This window comes from Chelonoidis abingdonii, chromosome 16, assembly GCF_003597395.2.
Source record: "Chelonoidis abingdonii isolate Lonesome George chromosome 16, CheloAbing_2.0, whole genome shotgun sequence".
Lineage (NCBI taxonomy): Eukaryota > Metazoa > Chordata > Testudines > Testudinidae > Chelonoidis > Chelonoidis abingdonii.
The window spans coordinates 19,999,043-20,021,228 of NC_133784.1; the positions used below are offsets into that span (position 1 = coordinate 19,999,043).

General features: G+C 53.7%; 1 protein-coding gene across 1 annotated transcript in view; it reads right to left on the reverse strand.

Annotated features, from left to right (window-relative positions):
• Nucleotides 1-18,426, reverse strand: part of SLC38A3 (solute carrier family 38 member 3) — a 75,649-nt gene extending 57,223 nt beyond the window's left edge. The window contains exon 1 of the mRNA XM_032799318.1: nt 18,312-18,426. The gene's annotated coding sequence lies outside the window, so the exon portion shown is untranslated. The remainder of the gene's footprint in view (nt 1-18,311) is intronic.
• Between the last annotated feature and the right edge of the window lie 3,760 nt (nt 18,427-22,186).

Below are 22,186 nucleotides of genomic sequence, written 5' to 3' on the forward strand. Positions count from 1 at the left end.
CTTTGCAGAGGAGGGGCCCAGGCCATCAGTTGCTAGGAGACAGAGTGCCAGGCATTAGGTGCACTGGCCCTTTGCTCTGCCAGATACTTAAGAACTGCCTAGGGGACACTGAGGCACCAACACAGTATTCAGAGCAAACATTAGGAACAGTCCCAGTTCGTCACACCTGGGTCACTGACCCCACTGGTTCCTGAGCCCAGGAACGTCGGTGAGACCAAACATTTCAGTCCTCAGGGGACTATGTTGTGCCAGAGGCGAGACTGCAGGGCTCCCACTGCCCGAGGCCCTGCCATGCAGGGCACGGACCAGCTGAGAGATGCCCAGAGGAGCAGAGCAGGTGATCCACGCCCCCCGTGTGCTAGCCACATGGCAACTGGCATGAGCGAACATCAGCCCTTAAATCCGAGTCTGGACAAAGCCTCGGGGTTTGCTTTGCTTCACTACAGGTAACAACTGTGGCTTCAGGTGCTGGCTGGGAGACCCTGATGAGTCACCAGCCCTTGGCCACAGCTCAGCCTCACCCCTGCTTTTGTCTTAATTTATTTCAAGTTGCCAGGGCTGACAATGAGTGTTTCTCATGCCAGTGCAGGGAAAAAATCATGTCCCCTCATTGGGGAAACTGAGGCATGGAGCAGGGGTGTGACTTACTCAAGGCCATGCAGCCAGAAACAGAACAGGGATGGGTTACCACTCTCTGCCAGGCCAAATATATTCACATGAACATTCTTCACCGTGTTCTAATTTGGAAGCGTTGCCTGTTTCCTAGCACTTCTCACCAATTTCTCAAAGAGAAAATACCAGAATCGCAAGGGCTTGAGTGGAGACAGATAGAACAAGAACCCACAGTGGGAAGTTAAAACCAGATAAGTTCAATTCAGAAATAAGGCACAATTTTTTCACAGTAGAGGTGGCTAAACAGTGGAACTAACCCCATGAGAAATGCTGGATTCTCAATCTCTTTGATCATGGCTAGATCAAGGCTAGATCGATTTGTAGTAGGCCCCCATTAGCAGAACACTGGTTATTGGCTTCAGCATAGGAGTAATTGGTGAAACTCTCAGGTCAGTGAGATACAGGTCAGACTAGATAATTTAATGATTCCTAATGGCATTAAAAGGAATGAATCTTTGGGGGAAAGTTCTTCATTACCCCTCACAACTCCACCATGAGTCAGGGCAGTGTTTGGGTCTCCATTCAGAGATAGGAAAAGTGAGACACAGAGCAAGCAAAGTCACACGGGGAGTTTGAGCCAGGAATATGACCCAGGTGTCCTGGCTTCCCCTCCCGGACCCACACTCACACCGTGCACTATGGCCCTGACAGTTTGTTTTGGTGCATAGCAGGGAGATAATCTCACACAAAGCTTGTTGTCTGAACTCATTAGCCCTGGCTCACTTGCCCTCCATTCGCACTTCACATGCTGTTGCTCTGTTCCCAGGCAGTATCGGCTCTCCCATTTCATTCTCCCTGCTGAATCGGGCTCAGGTGCTGTCCCCTAGCACCTCTGCTTTCTGCCTCAGCTCCTCTGTGAGGGCCCAGTGGATTTAAGCCAATGAGCTAAAGGTGACCAGTCCTCGGTTCTCTGGATGCTGCCCAGGCCCTCGATGGTGCTAATCTTCTAGCTCCTGGCACTGGATAATTCTTCCCCTCTCTACACCACTGCTGAGTGCTGCTATGGCCTGGCCAGCTGCTAAGTGCGCTCTTAGGGGAGATGTATTCCCTGCAGAGTTAGCTCATCCATGCCTGGGTCTGAGCCTAGCCCAGGTCTGAGACTCTGGCTCAACTCAGCCCAGGTGTGAGCAGGCCCCTGGGAAAGCCCTGCACACTGTGAGGGGGGGTTGCTAGGATTTCTGGGGGATGTTGCCTGCCCCTCTGGGCTGTAGGGAGCTGAGCCACTCTGGGATTTGGTCCCAGTAACGCGCGGGAGAGCTTGTCTTCCTCTGGGCACGTGGTGGGGAGGCGCTGGAGGACTAGCAGCATGGGCGTAGTCTAGCCTGTATCCTTACTGCCCAAGTGCAAGCAGCCCCTGGGCTCTAACCCACCCCAGCCAGACCAGCTAGCCTGGGTTCAAAGCACCACCAGGCTCGGGTCAGAGGGGCTGTGTGGGGACAGGAAGGGGTTAGGTAAGAGCTCAGGCTAAGTACAGTGAAGACAGACCCAGTGCTTCCAGGGCAGCTAGGCTCAAGTCCAACTGCTGGTGTCACAGGCCACCCCGCCCTATCACCCCATCCAAAAACTTACCATGCTCCACCTTCACCCCAGATAGGTTCCTTTCCCCCACTACTCTCATGGGAAGGCTATTAAAGCGGCAAAAATTTTAGGTATAGACAAGGCCTGAGTCTGCAGAGAGCCTGAAACAATAGCTCCCACAGGGGTGAACTGCCCCTCTCATCTTAACCTAAAGATTGTGGGGACATGGCCTGGGATGGGGGCTTCAGGGGGCAGCTAGGGCTCTGGAATGCCTTAAATTTGATGCTCCCCACACAAACCAGGGGTTGCCCAATGAAATTAACAGGCAGCAGGTTTAAAACAAACAGATGCAAGGACTTCTTCACATCAGGCACAGTCACCTGTGGAACTCCTTGCCAGGGGATGGTGTGAAGGCCAAGCTATAACTAAGTTCAGAAAGAATGAAATAAGTTCCTGGAGGATAGGTCCACCAATGGCTATTAGCCAAGTTAGTCAGGGATGCAACCCCATGCTCTGGGTGTCTCTGAGCCTCTGACTGCCAGAACTTGGGATTGGACGATGGGATGGATCACTGGATAATCACCCTGTTTTGTTCATTCCCTCTGAAGCACCCCGCACCAGCCACTTGCCAGAGACAGGACACCAGGCTAGAAGGACCATGGGTCTGAGCTGGGGTGGCTGTTAGTCCTTACATGCCTGTGGGCAGATGGATCCCTCATTGCTCCCCAGGGCTCCTGCCCCCCTAAGATTTCCATCAGAGCATGTCCGTGGGTGGTTACTCACTAGACCTGAATCCCAGGCCGCTGTTGGCAGAGGCTGCATTGCATCTGGCAGGGAAGACTCCACAAAAAGAGCCATGATTGCCCTGGCAGGGCTCAGTGACCTGCTTGGCAGCGCCACATGGCCCGCTGGGCAGAGAAGGCCTCAGCCCAGGCAGCCCAGCCCCAGGCATAGAAGCCAGGACAAGTGGATCGATTGGGGTTCTCGCTGGGACGGGTCATTTGCAGTGAGGAGGTGTGGCCTAAATGTCACCCAAGTGTGACTGCCCCATGCTTCAGTGGGCCCTGCCTCAGCTGGGAGGCAGTGGGAATGAAGGAGGAGCGGAGCCTGAGGCTCAGGCATCTGGCTTTTACGGGCAGTGGGTCTTGTCGGGGTGCCCAGGCCAGGCTGAGGTGACGGCAGCCTTGCTGGGCACAGCAGTGCCAGGCCACCCTGTCTTTCTCTCAGGCTATCAAAGTAACCTCCACTTCCAGCAGAGGGGAGGGTATAGCCTAGCACAGAGAGCACCAGGCTATGAATCAGGAAACTGTGGGTCTATCCTTAGCTCTGGCCTTCTGGGGGACCTTGGGAGAGTCATGGCCCCCTCTGTGCCTCAGTTTCCCCTTCTATAAAATGGAGGTGATGGCACTGGCCCACCTCAGGAATGCACTCCATCATTGGAGGGGGGTGAGAGTGTGGCTGGAATATTTAAATCACACCCTCATCGCTGGCTTTAAAAGAATTCTTGATTCTGATGGGTCCTTGATTCTCAGGCTGGGCTCCAGCCAGGGGGTGCCTGCCCTGCCCTGCTCAGCCTGGGTTCCTTGCTGTGGAGTCGCAGCAGCCAGGGCACCAAGCCACTAGCCAGGACACCTGGTTCCTAGCTGCAATGTAGCCTGTGGCCAAGCCCCCACCCTGCTCTGCAGCTTCGCTGGTAATACCTGCTCCATCCCCAGTAAAATGTGCTGGGAGCAGCTAGAAAGAAGGACCCCAAAGCTAATCAGGGCTGTGTCTCTTAACCCCTGGCTATCTATACAAGCCCAGCCCTTCCAGGCTGCTGCCTCAGCACCTGCCCTGCCCTTTCGCTGCCAGCGAGGAGCTGGGGACGGGCAACTCCCAAGAGCCACTGCGGTGCTGGGCTGGCAGGGCTGGGCCTTGATCCCACTCACACAGGCACTGGCATTGCCTCAGCAGCTGGAGAGCAGCGACAAAACTTGGAGCAGCTTTGCCGGGCTTGAAACCTGGCAGGGCTGGCAGCTGGAGCAGGAATCTCTGGATCTCAGAGAGCAGCTTTTTGTTGCTCAGCCAGTAAGTAGCACAGGGCAGACGCCTCCAGCTCTGCGCAGACAGACAGAGACGCACCTACCTGGGCTTTGTGTACACACACAGCGCCTTGGCTTCAGGGGGTGGTTTTGGTCACTGCAAAGAGCTGGGTACAGCCTCTGATTTCAGTTTAAACCAGGCCGATCGCAGTTTAGCTGCAATTGGCCAGGAACCAGTTTCAGCTCACCTGAAACAAGAGCATCTACATGGAGAGGAGGGGAGGGAAGGAGGGAGGGGGAATTGCCCTACTTTGAGAACTGATTTAAGCTAAACCAGTGCAGCCTGCGGCATGTAGACAAGATCTAACACACACACAGGCCACCTCCTTGCTGCCCAATCCAGGGCTGTTTTTACACTGTGGGGGCTAGGAAAGCCTAGAGGAGACAAGGCAGTGTCATTTTTACCATGAGGGATCATGGGCTGGGGAGGGTGGCACGAGGTACAGGTGGCATCTGGCTTTTGGTGACAGCACCCCTCAGCCTTTCTATCTGGACCGCTCACCGGGAGGGTGCAGAGAAGCAGCTGACGGAGTGTTTGGCCCCAGTAGTAAGCGCTGCTGGCCGAGCTATGCTATTGCCCCTGGCTGGTCCCCTGCCCAGAGGCTGGCAGAGCTCAGGAGGAGGCAGAGGGACAGCTTTGTGGGGGAGAACCACTCACTCATCTCCCTTCGCGTCACAGCTGAATCCCTGATAATCCGCCTGCCCTGGGGGCCGGGAAGCAGAAACATTAATGGCAGTAATCCGGCTTTAGCACCAGGCACTTGCCCAGCTGCTGGGGCTGCGTGTGGCTGGCCAGGTACCCAAGCACTGGCCCGTGTGGCCAGTAGAGTCTAGGAAATGCCTGCAATAGATTTCTCATTACCTGTCCTGGCTTGACCATGGCATGCTGTGGATCTATAACGATGAGCCCCGGACATTGGCAGCCAGGACATTTGGGTTCTAGTCTTGTCTCTGCCACTGCTTCGCTTGGGAGTTACTGCTCTCTGACTCAGTCTCCCCCGGCTGGGAGGCTGCATTGTGCTTACTTGTTGCTGGTGTAAGGAGGTAGCTGGGCAGAAGCTCAGCAAGGCCTAGAGAGCTGAACAGAACTTGCCTGAGGTCACGCAAGCAGCAAGAAATAGAACCCAAGAGTTCTGGCTCCCAGCCCCCCTACTCTAACCACTAGCTGACACTCCCTCCCAGCGCCCTATATCTCAGTCCTGCACTCTCACCCATGGGCCGCAATCCCCACCAAGAGCCAGGAAGAACCCAGGAGTTCAGACTCACCCAGTGCTCTAACCAGTAGACAGTGCTTCCCACAGGTGGAAGAATATGGCTAATTGTTGACTTGCTGGGTTTCAAAAGTTGGGTACCATCCAAAATCCAGGTTTAGACACTCAGGCAAGAGGCCCAGTTTTCAAACATCCTAACAGACCCTGAGTTAAGCGGGCACAGTTAATGAGGTGAGGGCCGAAATACCTTTGAGGCTCCAGGCCCCAGGACCTCTGAAAAGCAAGACATTGAGGTGCCTACCTTTGGATTCAGAGTGAAAAGCCTTCACATGCCTAGTTACTTTGCCCTTCAGTGGGACTTACAGAGTTTTGAAATATTCACCCCCTCAGGGCTGAAGTTTAGGGACCCCAGTTTGGAAATCTTGGCCCACTCAGTGCTGCAAACTCTCAGGATTTGACCCCAAGTCATGTTACTTGATGTGGTTTTCTTAAAGCCCCAGGTCCCAGAGTCATGTGATTAATATCAAATCTAAATCGCCCTTGCTGTAGATTAAGCTCATTGTTTCCTGTTATTCTCGTTCTGAGGAAATCTCCGTTTTCTTTTTTGGAAATATTTCTAGCCCTCACAGCTACAGAGCAAAAGCACAAAAACGTGACCCCTGACCCTGAAGGGCTCAGAACCAAAAGGGAAAAATAAGAATTTAAAAACATGATTTTTGAAAAGTCTTGTGATTTTTCCACCAATCTCATGATTTGTCAGGTGGCTGCAGGTTGCCAATTCTGCATATCACAGCTAGACTGGCTTGCGAATGTCACGAGCTCAGACAACGTGACTTGGGACGATTACCGGTTCCACGGGCCTCTTAGCAGACCAGGTAAACACCATGAGCCCACAGGCGTGGGAACTATGGGAGTAGGGGATGCTGCAGCACCTCCAGCTTTTACACAGCATCCCGGCATGCAGGGGCCCGGCTGCTGGCCCTGCGCCCACCCCCAGCTGTGGCCACAGCCTCAGCCCCTTTACCCTTGTCTGGGTCCCTCCCTCTCGGAGATAAGGCCCTGCTCCTGGCCCCAGCTGGGGGGGGGGGGACAGATGGGGCAAGGGGGTTGGTTTTCAGCACCCCCGCTATTAAAAGTGTTCCAGCACCACTGCACAAGCCCCACAATGAAGACTCACAAAGATGCCATATCAGCCTCAATGAAACAGGATAAGTTTGCATGTCAGAAATTGAGCAGAGTTGATTTCACATGGCAGAAAAATGGTCTACAGCAGGGAGGCAGCATGGAAAGGCAGTAAATGGATAGGTGACACAGTGAGTATACAGTAGTAAGAGGGTTGCATGATTACATGGCCTAGTGGCTAGAGCACTGGGACTCAGGAGACCAGGTTCTTGTCCCTGGCTCTGCCAAGGGCCTGCTGGATGACCTTGGGCAAGTCATGTGCCCACCCTGTGCCTCAGTGTCCCCATCTGTAAAACAGGGATAACAACACCAAACTCCTTTGTCAAGTGATTTGAGATTTACTGCTGAAGAGTGCTAACTGGAACTATTACAGTCAAGCCCAAATCAAAAAAAATCTCATATCCCCCTGAGTTTTTACCTCCAAAGGAGACCCAGTGTTTCTCAGAGACAAAGAGACTTTCAGGACAGATGGACCATCATGATCATCTAGTCTGACCTCCTGCACAATGCAGGCCACAGAATCTCACCCACCCACTTCTGTAATAGACCCCTAACCTCTGGCAGAGTTACTGAAGTCCTCAAATCATGATCTGAAGACTTCAAGTGACAGAAAATCTACCACTTAAGCTAGTTAAACCTGCAAGTGAGCCATGCTGCAGAAGAAGGCGAGAAGCCCCCAGAGTCTCTGCCAATCTGACCTAGAGGGAAATTCCTTCCTGACCCCAAATATTATGGCCATGTTTCCCAATTCCCAAACAAAACTCTTAGTTACCATAAAGAGCGACTGGCCGCCCGCCGATCTCCTGCCAGCTGCCTTGCAGCCTCACCTCTGTCTGAGTTCCTGTGGGTGGGGTGGCAGTGGTGGGTCCTGGCAAGGGGGCCAGAGAAGGCGAGGGTTGGAGCTTTATGGATTAGTTCAGTGACTGCGCTCCAGGGGACCTTTTCAAAGCTCCAAGTGGGAGAGGGAGTCTGCAGACACTGGCCAGACAGCAGGCAGGGGGTAAGGGTGGCAGCACGGGCAGAGGCCAGGGGCCAGCAGGGCAAGATGAGATGGCAAGGGATTATCCTCACAGACTGGCTCTGTCCATAGCTAGGGCTCAGCTGGCCCCCCAAGAGTCCCTAATCCTGGGTCTTGCTGTAACCCAGTAGTGAACCATAACCCTTCTCCCACCCCCGTCCCCCACGGCAGTCAGTGAGAGTCTTTCCATCGCTCTGGGAGCAGCAGGGCTGGGCTCTGATTCAGGCGAAGTCCAGCTGGGCAGTAGCATAAACACTGATCAGTGCCTTCGCTCTGAAAGGTTCTTATCTGGATGGGGGAGAGGGGGAATCTCTGTTACCACATTTACAAGATTGGCTTAAACGCCAGGAAATTTAAAGATTCAATCCATTTTGGGCCTTTTCCATTCCCCTCCCAGTTTTGACCCTATAGGGGTAACATTCTCTAGCTCTTCTCCATGAGGGCCAGGTACTTACTGATTTATAAAAACACCAGCTGAGATTCTGACCTAATCCCAGGACTCCAGGAGTTGGGGCTTTGAAGAAAAGAAACACCAAATATTACAAGCAGTCGGACAGCAGCTTTACTCGCTTAGACCCAGCCAACAAATAGGCCGATTCCGAGCTCACTCCAGTGTGATTCAGGAGTCAGTGCAATGACAGCCATGGGTGTGAAACCAGCACAAGATAAGGATGAGGGGCACAGAATCAGCAAGGCTGTTTTGCTCCCTCCTGTAACACTGCACCCCATATTCTTCATAGTGATATTATTATATGATCATGGCATAATTTTGATGCATTTTAGGCAAGATGGGTCATATGAGGTGTCATTGGAAAAGTTATGATTTGCTGAATACAATTATCCTATTTGTATGCATGTATTATTTTGTATCTGAAGTTATGAATATTGACTATGTATCTGTATTTCACATGTAGTTACACCTGCCCACTAGGCAGGATGCTTCCAGTCTAGATAACTGGTGGGGAAGGGTGTATTCAGGGTAATGGGCCATTAGGAAAAACAGTAGGCCTTAGGAGAAGCTTATCCCTGGCCTGGTGTGCCTTCATGAGAACGCTCCAGACAGCCTGTAAGTAATGGCTGCTATAACTCAGCAAGGACATCTGATGAGACCACATGACTCTGGACTCCATCTTGAGATGTCAGTGTTTTTCCATAAACTGAGTTTGGGGACAAAGTGTTCCCGCCATATGCTAAAGGTATATAAGGTGGGGAGTGACATCATCTGTTGTCCTCCCCACACTAGGACTCCTGGAAACATCTGAGGAACAAAGACTGAACTGAGGGAAGCGCTGGACCCAGGCTAAAGGGATTTCTAGCTTGTGTTTGAAAGACCTGGGGATTCCAAGCACTCAGTGTGCACAGACAGCTTGAGCCACAAACACCCTTTGCCTGGAAGAGACCACAGCTCCCTGTAGAGAACCCTAGTGCTGCCAGCTCCCTGGAGCTGGGGCCTACCCCATGGGGAAGCTGCTCAGAGGCTGGGCCCAGGGGACTCTAGGCCTTCACAAGCGCTTTGCTCTGGTTAGACTCCTGTGTTAGTAGAGCCCTTGATAAATAACACTGGAACTGCACAGCACCACGGTTCAGCTGGCCAACACTGGTACCTTAGGCCTCTCCTGCTCCTGGGGCTGCAATCCACCTGACTGTCCGCCTGGCATCTACACATCCTAACACCTCCTTCTGGTGGGGAACCAGCTCAGAGATCTGCTTCCACATTCCAGCTGGCACTTGGCTATTCATCAGAGAGGAGGGATAGCTCAGTGGTTTAGCATTGGCCTACTAAACCCAGGGTTGTGAGTTCAATCCTTGAGGGGGCCACTTAGGGATCTGGGGCAAAAATCAGTACTTGGTCCTGCTAATGAAGACAGGAGGCTGGACTCAATGACCTTCTAAGGTCCCTTCCAGTTCTCAGAGACAGGTATATCTCTAATTATTATCCACGTTCCCAGCAACTCTGCCATCCCCCAGTGTACAGCTAAGGCCCAGTTGGGTTTCTCTTGTCTTCTAAGACTTGAATTTGTTTTTCTCAGCTGCTCAGGTCACTCTCTCTGCCCTCAGTCATGTGCTCAGGTGCAATCCAGTCCAGGCAGAGGGATCAGCTGAGACCTGGCCCCCACCTTTCTCCTCAAACTAGGGCTTCAAGTTCAGTAGGGTAAAGTTAGGGTGACCAGATATCCCGATTTTATACGTACGTATGGGTCTTTTTCTTATATAGGCTCCTATTACCCTCCACCCCTATCCCGATTTTTTACACTTGCTGTCTGGTCACCCTAGGTATAGCTGGGGCATGAACTTCGCCCTTGTCCCACTGCTCCAGAGTGAATTGCAGCCTCTGTTCTCAACATGCCTTCTCCAGCAAAGTGTCCCCCTCTTCCCACTGAGATCCTGCCCCTTGCTGGCCCATGGGACAGAGCTCTCCCTCACCCCTTGGCACCCATGGGCCCATCGGGCATGGGGGGGGGAGGCGACGTACCCATGCCCCCATAGGAGGGAGAAGGTAAATGCTGCTTTGCTGGAAGAATACAGTCCCTAGCTTGGTAGCACATGCAGGGTGCAGCAGAGCCAGGGTGGCGCAGCAGCTGCTGTCTGGGCATCAGAGCCAGCTCTGGCAGCACCAGTCAAGCCCAGCTCTTCTATAAATCATGCAGAGCTCCCTTTCCCCCAGGGCCCTTGATCACTATTTCATTACAGTAGCATTACAGGCCTCCATCAGCATCCAGCTGCTCCCACGCCAGGTGCTCTGAAGGCTGGGAGACCATAGGGGCTATAACTGCATGCACAGATGGGCAGTGACATCACACGGGAGCCTGTTGCATAGCTGGGGCCAAAACCCAGGTCTGCAGAGTCCCTGTCTAAAGCACATGGGATTCCTGGCGCCTTTCCCCCAAGGGCTGTCAGCAGTCCCCCATTAACTTCTCCAGCTAATCTAGGCTGAATGCCCCGGGCCGAGATCCTGGCCGCCTGAGTAGGTTGCAAGTGTCCTTAGAGTAGAAACAAAGACCCAGGAACGCCTCTATCTCAGCCCTTCCCCAGGCGCTGTGCCTGAGTTGGGTTCCAGTCAGTGAGGACACAGAGTTGGAAGTGACTGCCACACGCACTGGGCCTAACGCTCTCACATATTCCCTGCCACCGGACCATCCTGCCCGGGTGTGGGTTGTTCTGTGTGGTTGACTGGCCTGGAGCCATCCCCGAGCCAGTCACTGCTGCTCCAGCTCAGGCTCTCTATGCTCCACTCACCCACTGGGGCTGGAAAAATTCTGCTGCTACTGGTCCTTGGTGACTGATCTAGAGGGGAGGGATGGGGGGACTTTTGGTCTCAAAACTAGGCATGTAAGAAGCACAGTGACCCACAGCTGAATTGGGGGATGATTGCTCCAATTGCAAGCAGCTGTTCGGTGCAGACTAAATTCGTCCCCCTTATCCACTGTGGGTGGAACTCCCCCCGCCTCTACCTTGGGCATGTTCCTCTCTGAGTACTGCAGCATGTCTGCCCCACACTCCTGGGAACCAGGCAGCGCTCTGCCCCTACTTGCCCAGAGAGGGAGCTGAGCCTGTGTGTTTCTTGCCCAAGGTCTAATGGAGTCAGTGGCAGAGCCACTTCACCTCATTCCCTGATCAGCCACCATCCTTCCTCTGCGTGACAGCCACCCACCTGGCCAGCACGGTGAGACCTCCAGAGCGCAAAGGAGGAGCTGCTACAGCTTGAGCTGTGATAGCTCCATCTCCTCTGGAGGCAGGACACGGAGGGGGACACGGAACACAGGCCCAACTTGAACTAACAGGCCCTTCCCCAGAAGGGTGGGCCACGCTTCCCCCAAGCATCCACTACCCATGCCTCCCCATCCCTGAGAGACAGCAGTGGAGCTGTTCCACTGAGCCACGCAGCGGGTAGGGGCTTTTTCCGCTACTGTGCACTCAGCGAGACACATACCAAAATATAGTTCCTGCACCAAGCAGCTTCCACATCTATGGGCCCAAGCCCTGATGCAGAGAATGCTACAGAGCTTTGCCTGATCATTTGCCTCCACTGGAGTTTGCAACATCCAGTCTCACAGTGAGCCAGTAGCAGAGCTGGGAGAGAACCCAGGAGTCCTGGCTCCCAGCCCGCCCCCAACCACAAGCTCCCACTCTCCTCCCAGAGCTGGGAAGAGGACTCAGGAGTCTGGGCTCCCAGCCCCCAACTGTCACCCTGCCATGTCTCTCGATGTCTCTGACCAGCTTCCTCACCAGGGGATTAATAGCCAACCCATTCGCAGCCACTGAGTTTTGTTGGGGGCCAGTGTCCCAACCTCTCCCCCATGCTTGTGCGAAGGAAGAAGCCGTGGCCAAGGGCTGGCCCCCAGCCTGGGGAAGGGCTGGATGCACAGCCTCACTCCCTGTGTCCTGAGCTGCCCTTGGGGAGGAAATCTAATCCTAGCGAGGGGGAGGAGGGAGCCACAAAAGAGCTCACGGCTGCTCTGGATAATCAGCGAGGGTGTGCTGATGAGCAGGGACATGCACGCGTGGCTGCAGCCGCTGAACAAGAGACAAGGCCAGCCCAGCACACGGGGTTCGTACGTGGTGCTTTGCGCAGCAAAGCACCCACGTTGGCAAACCTGCCAGGGCTTTGCTACCAGCGTCATGGAAAGCCTGAGGATGCAGCAGGCATGTTGGGGGATGGATTCAACCCCTCACAGCCCAGCCAGGCTATGGGGATCCCGTGCATCTCACACCCAGTTCAGCCGACGAGCCGGGTCTCCCAGCCCCTGGCGCTCCCTTGGCATCTCGCCACACTGGCCTATTTGGAAGCAGGGCAGAGCCCCCCCATTCCATGGCACGTGTCACACTCCAGCCAGACCCCACCATTGGTGCAGGTCCTAACCCTACCCACCCCGGCAATGGGATTCTCGGGGGGGTGGGGGGGGGCTGGCCTCCAGAACCAGCCCTGGGCTATGCCCCAATCTCCCAGGGAAGAAGAGCCCTCCGAGACCCTCCCAGCTCTGCAGGGATACATGCTAGGAAAATGGTAACCTGCTGTGATGCTTCAGCGCCTGACCCACGCTGGCAGGAGTCCGACAGAAACGCTCCCTCCATCCCATGCAGTACCATCCAGGTAGGTTATGCGTGGGGCTTTTCTGTATTCCTCCACAGAACCCGCCCTGGACCACTAGCAAAGGCAGGAGAAGCCATCACCCCATGTTACAGATAGGGAAACTGAGGCACAGAGCAGGGCAGCAACTGGTCCATGATCACATGGTGAATCAGTGGAAGAGTGGGAAACTGAACCCTGGCAGCCTGGGCTCCAGGCCACCCTGCTCTAAGCGCCAGCCCTCACTAACCTAGTGCCACTCCTCCATGAGGCACTAAACCCACCTGACAGGGAAGAAAGCTGTGTTAGTTGATGGTGCGGCCTGGCTGCAAGGAGGACTCGAATGTGCGAGGATGAGGGAAGGAGGGCGGAAGCCCCGTGCCATGCTGCAGCCATGGGGCAGGGGAAGCGAGGGCTGGGAGAACATGGACAGATGGTGACTTCCTTCTTAGGCAAGCTGCAAAGACAGCCATGGCGTTCCAGCACCCGGGACAGCAGGGGCCGCCCCAGCACCTCCTCCCCATGCCCAGGAAGCTCCGGGGGGCTATGTGGTGCCTACCCCCAAAGCCACCCCTCACTAACCTCAGCCGGAGTGACACACACCCACAGGTCACTTGCAACGCAGGAGCCACCAGCTGTCAGATGCTGTCCTGGGAAACCTCCTGCAGGTGGGGGCTGCCCCCGAGACCCAGACACATGCTCCAACAGCATTAGCTCCTTCCCCTGAACATGACTGAGCAGGAGGAAGGAGCGACCCAGGGAACCTGCATCAGCTGCCAATATCACGGGGAGCCTTGACCAGCCAGGGCCAGGCCAGGCGGGAAGGTAGCCGCTGCAGAGCCTGCTGCAGCGGATGCAGACGGCCAGCGGGGAGTTCACTTGCTGTCTCAGGGAAAGGGGCAAGATCTGACCTAGCTTGGGCCTGCGCTCAGAGGGAGTTTTGCCATCGCTAGCAGTGGGTGCTCAACCCCTGAGCCACAAGCGACTCCCGTAGGTGCCGATGTGACAGCTGCTGGCCAGTGCAGTGGGGTTTGGACTGGGGCCCTCTGGAGCCTGCGCTAGAGAAGCCAGGCTCTGGCGCTGGGGCTGGCGCAGACCCTGCTTCTGCAGGCCAGGATGTGTAACATGGCCTGGACATATGGATTTGGGTGCCTAACCCTTTAACTCAAGCGATTGCTCTCATGCAAGTGGCCCTGCTTAGCACTGACGCTGTTGACTCTTTGTGCTGTGTCTGTACAGAGCCTGGCCCTAGGGGCCCTGGCCATGACTGGGGCGACAGTAATAAAAGGGTAGGTCAGCAGCAGCTGAGCCTGGGACCCACCACTCAGATCAGCCCATGCGTCCCTTTGCCAGGTTCGAGGCTGGATGCAAACTGTCGCCTCAGAAATGAGCCCACTGCGGATGCCAGGGAGCAGCACTGGGGCAACTGGCCGGGGCTGAACACAGCAGTTCTGCCTCAGGGCTCCACCCCAGCCACTGGCATCTCCAGGCCATTTTCCCTTGGAGAGGCTTACACTGGAGGAAGTCAGGAGAGACATCAGCCCCTGGATGTGATCTCAGCCAGTTCTTTCCATTCCTGAGGGATGCCTGGATTTTAATCGAAGCAGCTGAACATACACTAATGGCCCATTGCCTTGCCTAGGCTAGACTTGGTAGCATGCATTAGCTAACCTCCAACCTTAGATTTAATGTCGACACAGCCCAAGTCTGCAGCCAAGCCCAGAATGGAACCTGCCCTAGCCACTAGGTCAACCTTCTGCCCCTGGATGACTGGTCCTAGACACATGGGTTCTCCCGCTACCTTACTGGGTGACTGCCCCCTGCAGTGCCTCAGTTTCCCCTCCCAACCTTTGCCTAATTAGCCTAAGTCGGGTGGGGTTGGGGCTGCCTCTCTCTGTGTGTGTTCAGCACCTGACATAGTGGGGTCTGGGCCCATTCCAGTAGCCCAGAGGTGACCGGAATGCAGGTGACAGATGTAGCCGTTTGGCCCTTTGAGGGAAGTGATAACAAACGAGGGGAGGAGGAGGTGGTTAGAACAGCATTTAGTTTAGGCATTTCCCCTGGAACCTGGTGGAATGTGAAGGGGACCTGAGGATGAACATGAAGGACCCGACTGTTAGCAAATCACTGTGTCAGCAGCACTGTGCGGCAGGGGGCGCTTGGATGGCAGCCAAACTCCACATGCCCCCGGCATGCCAGGGCCAGCCTAGGTGAGCGGGCGCCGGATCCCCAGCTCCCCACCATGCTGGCTCTTACGCAGCCTGGAGAACGGTTTACTGAGAAAACAAACTGTGGGACCCCAGCGCGTCACTCCCGATAAATCCACCAAAGAAAGGCTCTGGCGCAGCATGTTTATTTGATACAGCCGCAGCCAGTGGGTGTAGACACAGCTGGAACCCCAGCAGCTCCGAAACTCCCAGCTCTGGGCCCTAAAGCGCTGCTTTCAGCCAGGCAGCTCTGGGATGGAGCAGGGAAAGGGAGGGGCAGAGCTGATCAAAGGTGTCCCTACCCACCCCAGGCTATGTACTGCAGCAGGCCACAGGGGCAGAGTCACAGGGTAATTGGTTGTGGTCAGATGGTTAAAGCAGGGGATAGAGCAGCTTGATTCCTGGTCTAGAAAATCCCAGCTGTCACAGGGGAGTGGGGTCTAGTGGTTAGTGGGTCTAGTGACTGGCATAGGAGCCTGGGAGTCAGGGTGCCAGTCCCAGCTACGGGAGGCAAGCTGGGTCTGGCAGTTAGAAGCAAGCCTTGGGGCCCGGATTCCTGGCTTCCTTTCTTGGTCTGGGAGGGGAGGAGGCTTGGCTCTGGCACCTCGCAGGGACTCTTCTCACCTCTGAGATGGGGCCGCCCACCCCGAGTGCGAAGGAGGATGTGTGGTCACGCATGAGCACCAAGAGGTCCCGAGAGACTCAGATAAAAGGTGGCATGGGAAGAGCCGAGTAAAGTAGTTAGACACCCCACCGCCCCAGCCATGGCCCTTTAATTGTCTCCACCTGGAAACAAGGGGTCCTTGTTTGGGGCTCAGCATGTGAACACATGGCCTGTGCACTGGCCCTAGCTCCAGCTTGCTCCGGTGGGGGCTTCCCTTACAGGACCTGTGGTCGTTGTAGCCCCTGGCCCAGCAGGACAACAGACCCGTCTCTGTGGTGTGGCCAGCCCGATCCTCTTCTAGAGGGTAAGTGGGGAGGTGACCCTGGCTACAGAGCAGATCTGACAGCTCCCTACCCAAAGGGGGCTGCTCCCCTGGCTGTGAAACAGACACACTCCCTGGAGCCAGAGGCCTGAGTGCCCATCGATTGGACTCAGCCATCTGGCCCTGAGCCGGAGCTCTCTGAAGTCAATAGAACTGACTGCTGGCTCCCACCAGCTTTGGATCAGGCCCTTTGCCCTGGTCCTGGGTTGGCCTCCCCTGGTGCAGCCATTCACAACCGCGGGATGCGAGTGTGAGATGCTGCCATGCAGTGTGACACAAGTGCCGAGCTGCATCCCCAGAGTGGTGTGGGAGTCTCTCATACCCACGTCAGCCCAAGGAGGAAGGCAATGGGGGACCAGCCCCACTGCGCTGTTCCCCGCACCTGGGGAAGGAATTTAGGCTAAACAAGGCCGTCTCCAATCAGTGTGGGATCCCCCAGCCCTTCCCTGAATAGCAGACGCTTGCCTCAGCGCCTGGGGCCAAAATCACCCCTCCTTCCTCAGCTGTTGGCTACTGCTTTACCCCAGAGCTGGCTGCATATCGGGTGGGGGAGGGGTGCAGCTGGGAAATGTGAATGGTTATTGAATGGGCCTGGCTTGGTCACTGGGGATGGGAGACCCCCAGCTCCAGCAACCCAACCACACTCAGCACTGCTCCCCCAAGCTCCATCCAGCCTCTACTGTACTAGGCGCCCCCTTCCCCGGCTGTCTAAAAGTGGGGACGGGGCAAGCTCTCCCTGGTGCCCCCTCTATAATCAAGGCTAATAGGTATGGCTATGCAAATCAATGGCTGAGTGAAGGGTGGAGTTAGAAGTCGACACAGTGATTATAAAGTGATTAGTTGGCAGTTGGAGCATGTGGGCCACAAGGGAATGCAATGTGCCACTCCTGCCTCCTGTAGCCTTCTGATGGCTCCTTGAGCAACCAGGTTCTATAAATACCCTGCTCAGGGCAACAAAAATCCAGGCATGCCCCCCTGCTCCCCAGAAACAGCCTGGGCCACTGCACCTGCACAGAGCCAGCTCCCACAGTCAAATTACCTCCAGCCTGCTACACACACTGACCCCCCCTGAGCCCGCCCAGAGTCCTGATAGCCACACCCCAGTACCCCGATTGCAGAAAGCCCCCAGGTGACACGCAGCTGGGACACACATGCTGCTGCTGGTGAAACTGAATGCCAAAGTCTCACTCTGTCTCCTGGCGCAATGTGCAAGAACCTGGTTTTCTCAAGTAGTGTGCTGACCCAGAGCCTCCTGCCGCAGCCCGAAGCAATGACACCTGATCTATACTGCAACAGTTTCCAGAGCTAGGAGACATGTAACTCCCATGCCCAATTAAAAATTAAAGCAGAAAAAAGATATATTTTTTTAAATGCCTGCAACCCAGCAATCATCGGACAACAGCTCACACAGCATAAGGCACTTTCCAAGACTTTTTCCAAACCTGCCTTAACACCGGCTCCTTTCTGATCCTTCACACATTTTTATAGATCACGAGGAGTTAAGAGTGAAAAAACCCCACACCAGAACTCCAGCTCTTGTCACCTGCAAACTTTGCTGTAGCTTCAGATTTGACCCACATGCATTGGCTTGTATAGTTCACAACATTGAAAGAGAACTAGGATCCGCATGTCAAGAACAGCACATGGTGAATTATACTATTCATTATATAGTCTTGCAGCTGTCTTTCTGCAAGTGAGGAAAGCAATGTGAGCGTTTGTAATATTAAGGGGCTGTTGATCCTGGCAATAAAACCATCAGGGCAGTTTAAATGAGTTTTAGGACAAAGCCAGAACAGGTAAAAACAAACGTGGCGGGGGGAGTAGAAGATAAAAACAGCTGCCCTGGAACTACAATTCACCCTCCACATAGTGCACAAATATCAGTGTTCGGCACATAGGCTATGCCTAACCCCCTTTGCATATACATCAAAAGCTCTAACCCCATCCCACGCAGTATTACCGAGGGTAGAAAGTGTGGCAGTACACCTCTATCCTGATATAATGCGACTCAATATAACATGAAATTGGATATAACACAATAAAGCAGTGGGGGGGGGGCAGTTCAATATAAAACTGTTTCACCTATAACGCAGTAAGATTTTTTGGCCCCCAAAGACAGCGGTACATAGGGGTACAGGTGTATTTAGACCAAGACAGGTTAGATTAGAACAGCCGGAATAGATTAGGCAGGATGAGCCTGGCCTGGCTGGAAGAGTTCTCACAGTTTCAGGGTGGTTTGGAAATTGAAGAGTTTTGCACATTTTAAAAAAAAGTATAAAGCAAGTTTATAGGAAACAATTTCAAGAGAAAAGAAAAAGAAAAACACAGTCAGTGTGAGACAACAGAGGACAAGTTTGTTGACACTTACCTGCTTCTCCCCTCTATGCCCCCAAACACTGCCTGCTCTATTCTGCGCTGGGGAAAGGAGGCACAACTTGCCGATTTCCTCTGCTGGGAGATGGCTCTGCGCGCCCAGAGCTACCATGCAGATTATAGGACCGTGTTACCCAGTAATCCCAATGGAGGCAGGATTAAAGTAGCCCAGACCCGCCTCCATCACAGCTTCCAATCTGTGTGGCTGCTGGGCCAGCATCACAGCCAACCCCTTTTTTCCAGGGTTTGGAGGGATGTACACACACACAGGCACACACACACAGAGCAGGATTAGAGAGGGACAGCAAGGGTAGAGCTCTGCTCAACACCACCAGCCCAGCTCTTCTGATTTCATTCCTGGATCCCGCTGGCTTTTTCCCCAAGCGACAAACAAAGCTGCCTCTTTCTCCCTCACTTTACAGAATGACTTGCCATGGGCTTTCCTGCCATACACTAAGATCAGACATTTCCTTTCCCTAAGAAACTCTCCCTCAGCCTGGCTACATAGGGGTAGTTCAGCCATTTTTAAAATCCAGATGATTATAGGATCCCCTCTCTAGATTTTAATCCCAAATAGGCACATACCCAAAGCCCCAGGAATAACCTCTAGATTAATGCCCTGGATCTATTTTGGTTCTTCTAATCTAACCCCTGAAGCTCTAAATATAGCGGGAACCAAATTCACTTGCTTGACTCCGTGATGGCAGCAAACAAGCCTATCTAGAGGAATGCACCGTGCTATTTGACACAAGGGCTAATTCTATAAATCCTGGTTAAATCAATGAGGCTATTTGTGTGAGCAGGGATGTGCAGAAATAGGCTCTTAGACTGTAAAATCATGTGAGCATTGACTGTCCCTTAATTCCTCTCCAGCGCTGCCCTGGCTGTCAGTAGTTAAATTAATCTAGCCAGGGATCGCTATTAACAAGTCAACATTTCCAGCAGCAGCCGTACATTCCCACAGATTCTCCCTATGTGGAGAAAAGAAAATGACTGCAGAACCACTTCTGAAAGTGGATGGGCCTAGCCTAGATGCAAATACTGGCATTAAAACACTTTCAGACAACTGCTTTATGTTTTGAATTTGTTTTGGGTTTACAAAGAGTATTATCTTTGGTCTTGTCAAGTAAAATGATTGTAGGCCTATAACCCCCCAATTGTCCCCCATCTTCCTCCGTTCCCCAAAGCCCTCGATTGCCCCCAGGGGCGGCTCTAGACATTTCGCTGCCCCAAGCACAGCAGCATGCCGCGGGGGTGCTCTGCCCGGCGCCGGTCCCGCAGCTCCGGTGGACCTCTGGCAGGCGTGCCTGCAGAGGGTCTTCCAGTCCCGTGGCTTCAGTGGAACCGTGGGACCAGTGGACCCTCCGCAGGCGTGCCGCCGAAGGCTGCCTGCCCGCCGCCCTCCTGGCAACCGGCAGAGCGCCCCCCACGGCATGCCGCCCCAAGCACACGCTTGGCGTGTTGGGGCCTGGAGCCGCCCCTGATTGCCCCCCTCCCCGTCTTACGGTTACCCTATTTCAAGGGAATGCTGCCGGGAGAGCAGGGAGAACGAGAAAGGGTATTTGGGGGGTGCTGGAGGGGTGTGTGTGTACTGGCTGGGATATTTTGGGGTGCTGGCGGTGGTACCTGTGGTCTCATTCTCAAGGTGTGGGCAGTGTCGCACTCCCAGTAATGGTGTCAGGGCAACAGGCACAGGCCTGGAATGCAGAGCCAGCCCATCAGTCAGCACCTCCCTGAAGGCCTCTCCTCACCCCAGAGCAGGGAGCTGGGGTCTGGCCCTGTCACCCCTCCCAGTTGAGCTCTGAGGCCCATAGCAGGCAGGCAGCCCAGTCAAGAGGTATGTGACAGCTCTGCTTACTGTTAGGCTAGGCAGCTCAGCTCCTCCAAGCTTCAATTGCCTCCCATCCAGCTCTCTGCACGCAGAGGTTCCTACCTCTCCACTCACTGAGCCTGGATGCCAGCGCCTGCTCGTTCGCCCACATGGCCCACTCGTCCCATCCCTGTACTGCTGCCGGTCAGCAGAGGATGGAGCTGCAGGTTGCACAAGCAGCCACCTGGGGATACACTGTGCCCTGCAGCTTGGCCCAGACGCCCACCCCCTGCAGGAGAGGGCCCTGTGCTGGGGAGCGGGCACGGCTCCACCCCTTTTGACCTTTGCGGTCCACTCAAAAGGTCTGGGAGTCCAGATTTGGCCCATGGTCCATCTATTGACTACCTCACTATACAACATAGCTGCAGTAGCAGGACGTTAAGGTTGCAGAGTTAGAAAATGCCAGAATGAAGATGGCCCATCCAACCTTAATTCACCGTCTCCCCCTGTGTGTGCATTATGACACAGTGTTTATTTATATGATCACATGGCATTTTTTTCCAGAGAACCTCTACCTCACTCAGTGCATGGGAAGGACCTAGGAGTATAGTGAAGGCATCTGTTTTCTGTAGGACCCCTGCCTCATTGGTTGCAGAAGCTGGAAGGGGTGCACAGAATGATTAATTATAGGCAGAGCAGCTAACAGCACAGCACCTGTAGTTACGTTTCAGAGTAGCAACCGTGTTAGTCTGTATCCACAAAAAGAACAGGAGTGCTTGTGGCACCTTAGAGACTAACAAATTTATTTCAGTATGAGCTTTTGTGAGCTACAGCTCACGAAAGCTCATGCTGAAATAAATTTGTTAGTTTCTAAGGTGCCACAAGTACTCCTGTTCTTCCTGTAGTTAAGGTTGCTTGACACTTCTCATTACAAGATCCTGTTTTCAGTTGCATATAGCTTTGTCAGAATTACGTATTGGGATGAAATGTTCCATGGCAGGTCTCTATCTCTGGCTGAAAAATATAGATTTTTTTTTGTTTCAGTAAAAGTGGCCCAGCCATTTCTGAGAATGCAATTGGGGAAAATGAAGCTGTTTTTCCAAAACATTTTTTTCCCAATTCATTGGATGGAAGGTTCATATATTTTTAGCAACCAGCCTCCACTGAGCGTGTGCAAATATTTATTTTCAGACACTTCTAGCATGGGCAAATCTGGGTGAATTTCACCAAGAATGAATAAAAAGCACCTCTTTGATACCTGGACCATCCCGCTGCCAAAAGTGGAATTCCTATTTGAAAACATGAGGACTTTTTACCACTCTTGGTGAAATTCACCCAGATTTGCCCATGTTATGTGTCTGAAAATCAATATTTGCACACGCTCAGTGGAGGCTGGTTGCTAAAAATATATGAACCTTCCATCCATCCTGAGCATGCTATCTAATTCCCCCATAGCTCTAGTTCAAAACAGGCTACAGCAACAGCAGTTGGACAAGAGGACTGAGAGCTGGGCGGGGGCACAAAAGGTCACCATGAGTTCTAGTCCCATCTCTTCAGCTGACTGGTGTTAAGGACTGTGAAGTACACAGCTTGTTACTGAGTAAGGCCTCACACCACTCCTGTAGGAAGCAGGCATGTGTCAGCCCCTCCACTTTACAGAATAGGTTGCACAAGGCCACATCTGGTAAACCAAGGAATAGAAGCCAGATGCCAGGCTCTATGCTGCGCCTCTCAAGACAAGTATCAGAGGGGTAGCCGTGTTAGTCTGGATCTGTAAAAGCAGCAGAGAATCCTGTGGCACCTTATAGATTAACAGACGTTTTGGAGCGTGAGCTTTCGTGGGTGAATACCCACTTCGTCAGACGCAGGGCCTGCGTCTGACGAAGTGGGTACTCACCCACGAAAGCTCACGCCCCAAAACGTCTGTTAGTCTATAAGGTGCCACAGGATTCTCTGCTGCTCTCAAGACAGAGAGGCAAAAGGTGGCTTTTAACATCCTTCTGCCTTCCAGATTCTAGGTTGCTCTGGGACCCAGTACCAAATCTGTGTGCTTGGTTGTA